This window comes from Oryctolagus cuniculus, chromosome 2, assembly GCF_964237555.1.
Source record: "Oryctolagus cuniculus chromosome 2, mOryCun1.1, whole genome shotgun sequence".
Taxonomy (NCBI): Eukaryota; Metazoa; Chordata; class Mammalia; order Lagomorpha; family Leporidae; genus Oryctolagus; species Oryctolagus cuniculus.
Window position 1 is genome coordinate 171,793,745 of NC_091433.1, and position 6,656 is coordinate 171,800,400.

Here is a 6,656-nt window from a genome sequence, read left to right on the forward strand (position 1 = left end):
TGAGTTCTTCCATGGTGAGGGCTTGAGCACGCTGTATGGGGGAGATGAGGTCTGAAGGAGAGGTGCTGGCTGGATGGCTTCAGTAAGCACTCGGAGTTCACGTCTCTCCTTCCCAGGGTCCCACCCACTGGGTCCCACCCACCCATGGTTTGCACATGCTTGTACCCCAGAGGTTCTTGTGCTGGAAGCTCAGTCCCCAGCTTGCCAGTGCCAAAAGGTAGTGGATGCTGTAAGAGGTGGGGCTTCATGGACAGGAAGCAGATCACTGGAGGACCCACCCTCATAGGGGATTCATGTCTACCTTGTGGCAATGGATTAGGTATCACAGGACCGGACTGGTAACCCTGAGAGTGGGTTGTTAAAAGGGGAGTTTGGTGTTCTTGGCTCACTCTTTGGCTGCTTTTCTTTTTGAAAATGTGCTCCTTCAGCTCACACCTGCTTAAGGCTCCACTGTGATGCAGCTGAGGGGTCCTCGCCAGATGCTGCTGCTCTTGGTACTTTGTAGCCACCAGAACTATGAGCCACACAGACTTCTTTGTAAAGTTCTCAGCCTCGAGCATTTTGCTATAACCACACACAATGGATGAAACCAAGAGGTAACACTGTGTTTTATATATACTATAAAGTATACTAGTATTTTTATACTATAAAAATACTCTGAAAAGGAGAGAAAAGATTTCATATACTGTGGGACTATAAGCTGGGGTAGTCTTTTGGGAGACTATTTTAGCAGTAGGAAACAAAATCCCTTACAACATACATAACCCTTGACCCAGGGATTTCATCTTAAGGAATTTGTCACAGGACATTCATTGGAACCATTTGGAAAGATTCAGGTATAAGAATTTGTGGTGGACACATGCAACCTACCTAAATTGAACCAGGAAGACATAGAAAACCTAAACAGACCCATAACTGAGACAGAAATTGAAACAGTGATAAAGGCCCTCCCAACAAAGAAAAACCCAGGACCAGATGGATTCACTGCTGAGTTCTACCAGACATTTAAAGAAGAACTAACTCCAATTCTTCTCAAACTATTCAGAACAATCGAAAAAGAAGGAATCCTCCCAAATTCTTTTTATGAAGCCAGCATCACCTTAATACCTAAGCTGGAAAAAGATGCAGCTTTGAAAGAGAATTACAGACCAATATCCCTGATGAACATACATGCAAAAATCCTCAATAAAATTCTGGCCAATAGACTGCAACAACACATCAGAAAGATCATCCACCCAGAGCAAGTGGGATTTATTCCTGGTACACAGGGATGGTTCAATGTTCACAAAACAATCAAGGTGATACACCACATTAACAGACTGCAGAAGAAAAGCCATATGATTATCTCAATAGACGCAGAGAAAGCATTTGATAAAATACAACACCCTTTCATGATGAAAACTCTAAGCAAACTGGGTATGGAAGGACCATTCCTCAATACAATCAAAGCAATTTATGAAAACCCCACGGCCAACATCCTATTGAATGGGGAAAAGCTGGAAGCATTTCCACTGAGATCTGGTACCAGACAGGGATGCCCACTCTCACCACTGCTATTCAATATAGTTCTGGAAGTTTTAGCCAGAGCTATTAGGCAAGAAAAAGAAATTAAAGGGATACAAATTGGGAAGGAAGAACTCAAACTGTCCCTCTTTGCAGATGATATGATTCTTTACTTAGGGGATCCAAAGAACTCTACTAAGAGACTATTGGAACTCATAGAAGAGTTTGGAAAAGTAGCAGGATGTAAAATCAATGCACAAAAATCAATAGCCTTTGTATACACAGGCAATGCCACGGCTGAGGAAGAACTTCTAAGATCAATCCCATTCACAATAGCTACAAAAACAATCAAATACCTTGGAATAAACTTAACCAAGGACGTTAAAGATCTCTACGATGAAAACCTCAAAGAAAGAAATAGAAGAGGATACCAAAAAATGGAAAAATCTTCCATGCTCATAGATTGGAAGAATCAATACCATTGAAATGTCCATTCTCCCAAAAGCAATTTACAGATTCAATGCAATATCAATCAAAATACCGAAGACCTTCTTCTCAGATCTGGAAAAAATGATGCTGAAATTCATATGGAGACACAGGAGACCTCGAATAGCTAAAGCAATCTTGTACAACAAACACAAAGCCGGAGGCATCACAATACCAGATTTCAGGACATACCACAGGGCAGTTGTTATCAAAACAGCATGGTACTGGTACAGAAACACATGGATAGACCAATGGAACAGAATAGAACCACCAGAAATCAGTCCAATCATCTACAGCCAACTTATATTTAATCAAGGATCTAAAACCAATCCCTGGAGCAAGGACAGTCTATTCAATAAATGGTGCTGGGAAAACTGGATTTCCACATGCAGAATCATGAAGCAAGACCCCTACCTTTCACCTTACACAAAAATTCACTCAACATGGATTAAAAACTTAAATCTACGACCTGACACCATCAAATTATTAGAGAGCATTGGAGAAACTCTGCAAGATATAGGTAACGGCAAAGATGTCCTAGAAAAGACCCTGGAGGCACAGGCAGTCAAAGCCAAAATTAACTATTGGGATTGCATCAAATTGAGAAGCTTCTGTACTGCAAAGGAAACAGTCAGCAAAGTGAAGAGGCACCCGACAGAATGGGAAAAAATATTTGCAAACTATGCAACATATAAAGGGTTAATAACCAGAATCTACAAAGAAATCAAGAAACTCCACAACAACAAAACAAACAACCCACTTAAGAGATGGGCCAAGGACCTCAATAGACATTTTTCAAAAGAGGAAATCCAAATGGCCAACAGGCACATGAAAAAATGTTCAAGATCACTAGCAATCAGGGAAATGCAAATCAAAACCACTATGAGGTTTCACTTCACCCCAGTTAGAATGGCTCACATTCAGAAATCTACCAACAATAGATGCTGGCGAGGATATGGGGAACAAGGGACACTAACCCATTGTTGGTGGGAATGCAAACTGGTTAAGCCACTATGGAAGTCAGTTTGGAGATTCCTCAGAAACCTGAATATAACCCTACCATACAACCCAGCCATCCCACTCCTTGGAATTTACCCAAAGGAAATTAAATTGGCAAACAAAAAAGCTGTCTGCACATTAATGCTTATTGCAGCTCAATTCACAATAGCTAAGACCTGGAACCAACCTAAATTCCCATCAACAGTAGACTAGATAAAGAAATTATGGGACATGTACTGTATGGAATACTATACAGCAGTCAAAAACAATGAAACCCGGTCATTTGCAACAAGATGGAGGAATCTGGGAAACATCATGCTGAGTGAATTAAGACAGTCCCAAAGGGACAAATATCATATGTTCTCCCTGATTGGCGAGAACTAACTGAGCACCAAAAGGGAAACCTGTTGAAGTGAAATGAACACTATGAGAAACAGTGACTTGGTAAGCTCTTGTCCTGACTGTTGATGTACAATGTAATACTTTATCCATTATAGTATTTTTTTTTGTTTTATTCTAGTACTATTGGTTGAACTCTGTAATTAATACACAATTATTCTTAGGTGTTTAAATTTTAACTGAAAAGTGATACCTGTTAAATATAAGAGTGGGAATAAGAGAGGGAAGAGATGTACAATTTGGAACATGCTCAGTTGGACTTGCCCCAAATGGTGGAGTTAGAAATGTGCCAGGGGATTCCAATAGAATCCCATCAAGGTGGCCTGTACCAATGCCATCTCACTAGTCCAAGTGATCAATTTCTGTTCACAATTGATCACACTGATAGGTCTAAGAGTCAAAGGGATCACACAAACAAGAATAGTGTCTGCTGGCCGGCGCCACAGCTCACTAGACTAATCCTTTGCCTTACGGCGCCGGCACACCGGGTTCTAGTCCTGGTCAGGGCGCCGGATTCTGTCCCAGTTGCCCCTCTTCCAGGCCAGCTCTCTGCTGTGGCCAGGGAGTGCAGTGGAGGATGGCCCAAGTGCTTGGGCCCTGCACCCCATGGGAGACCAGGATAAGTACCTGGCTCCTGCCATTGGATCAGCGTGGTGCGCCAGCCGCAGCGTGCCAGCCACAGCGGCCATTGGAGGGTGAACCAATGGCAAAGGAAGACCTTTCTCTCTGTCTCTCTCACTCACTGTCCACTCTGCCTGAAAAAAATAAAAACAAAAGTAATAAAAACTAGTGTCTTCTAATATTAACTTATAGAAAAAAAATAAGGGAGAGAACGATTCAACATGGGAAGCAGGATACACAGCAGACTCATAGAATGGCAGATGTCCTAAATAGCACTCTGGCCTCAGAATCAGCCCTTAAGGCATTCGGATCTGGCTGAAGAGCCCATGAGAGTATTTTAGGCATGGAAAGCCAAGACACTCTGGAAAAAAAAAATACCTAAATGAAAGATCTCTGCGATTGAGATCCCAGTGGAAAGAACAGGGCCATCAAAGAAGGAGGTACCTTTCTCTGAAGGGAGGAGCGAACTTCCATTTTGACTATGACCCTGTCGAAATAAGATTGAAGTCAGCGAACCCAAAAGGCTTCCATAGCCTTGGCAACTCCTGACTAGAGCCTAGGGAGATTACTGATGCCATAAACAAGAGTGTCAAATTGTTACGTCAACAACAGGAGTCACTGTGTACTTACTTCTCATGTGGGATCTGTCCTTAATGTGTTGTCCAATGTGAAGTAATGCTATAACTAGTACTGAAACAGTATTTTACACTTTGTGTTTCTGTGTGGGTGCAAACTGATGAAATCTTTACTTAATATATACGAAACCGATCTTCTCTATATAAAGATAATTGAAAATGAATCTCGATGTGAATGGAATGGGAGAGGGAGCAGGAGATAGGAGGGGTGCGAGTGGGAGGGAAATAATGGGGGGGCATTGTAATCCATAAACTGTACTTTGGAAATTTATATTTACTAAATAAAAAAAAAGAATTTGTGGTGGCCAAAAGTTAGAAATAATCTGAATGTCAAAAAATGCTGGATTGGTTAAACAACATTATACACAAGCACATTAAGAATCATAGTGTTGGGGCCGGCGCCGTGGCTCAATAGGCTAATCCTCCACCTTGCGGCGCCGGCACACCGGGTTCTAGTCCCGGTCGGGGCGCCGGATTCTGTCCCGGTTGCCCCTCTTCCAGGCCAGCTCTCTGCTATGGCCAGGGAGTGCAGTGGAGGATGGCCCAGGTGCTTGGGCCCTGCACCCCATGGGAGACCAGGAAAAGCACCTGGCTCCTGGCTCCTGCCATCGGATCAGCGCGGTGCGCCGGCTGCAGCGGCGGCCATTGGAGGGTGAACCAACGGCAAAGGAAGACCTTTCTCTCTCTGTCTCTCTCTCTCACTGTCCACTCTGCCTGTCAAAAAAAAAAAAAAAAAGAATCATAGTGTTGAAGGCTACAATGATGTGGAAAAATGTTTATGATGTCCTCGTAAGTGAAAAAGGTAGGGTACAAAACAATATCTAGTATAAATCTCCATTTTATTCAAGTAAGGAAGGTAGTGGTGTTCATGTGTATGAAAGAGGGAGATAGAGACAGAGATGGAGAGAGAAATAGGGTGACTCTACCAAAACAGTGAGTTGTTCAGAGATTTGAGGCGCCTACCCTCCCACCCCTGCCTTCAGAGGTGTGTGAGCAATTCACCTGGGAAGAGGGCCCAAGATGCAGTTTTGAAGTGGAAAAACTAGAGCTGGAGATAATAGAGATGGGACAGCCCAGAGACCAGCACCTTGGGCAAGACAGAGCCTTCTTGGAGAAGGTAAAGGCTACTCTAACAGTGATGTCCAGAGCGACACAGAAGATGCCCTGTGCCTTACCCAGAAGGTGCCCTAGGGCTTCCCAGAAATCCTGGGGAGACTGTAGAGAAAAGTTCCAAGAGAGATAGGAATGGAAGTCCTCAGTTGACTTCTCACTGCTGGAATATTGGAGTTACATGTGGATATTTCTGAGAAGAAATAACAAAAGAAAACAGCAGTTGTCATCTCTGGGTATAAAATTATAGTTGTTGCTTTCAAAGGAGTTTTAAAATATTCAATGTTTCTGTTATAAGTGTTTTATAATCAGGAACATCAGTCATTTTAAACCTGGCACTGTGGTGTAACGGGTAATGCTGCTGCCAGCAACACCAGCATCCCGTGTGGGTGCTGGTTCCTGTCCCAGATGCTCCACTTCTGATCCAGCTTGGGCTCCTGCAACCCATATGAGAGACTCAGATGAGGCTCCTGGCTCATGGCTCTGGCCTGGCCCAGCCCTGCAATTGCAGCCATTTGAAGAGGGAACCAGCAGATGGAAGATCTCTCTCTCTCTTTTTCCTCACCCCCTTTGTAACTCCCATTTTCAAAGAATCAAGTAAATAAATCTTTTTTTGTTGGTGTCCTGCAGGCCAGAAGAAGAAATTGGAGAGCAGATGAACCTGAGCCTGACTTGGAAGGCTTATCCCGTCCATATTGCGCTCTGTCACACGAGCTCAAGTTACGGGAGCCTCCAATGCACTCAGACTTTTTTGGCAACCACAAACATCACCTCACTTTGTGGACTTTGCTGTTCCCACCCCACAGGGGAATGCAACAGTACATAAACTCTGTGAGATGATTTGTTTAACTATGTAGCCAGCACCTTGTTTGCCTGTTTACCCTGCTGCCACCATGCCAGTTC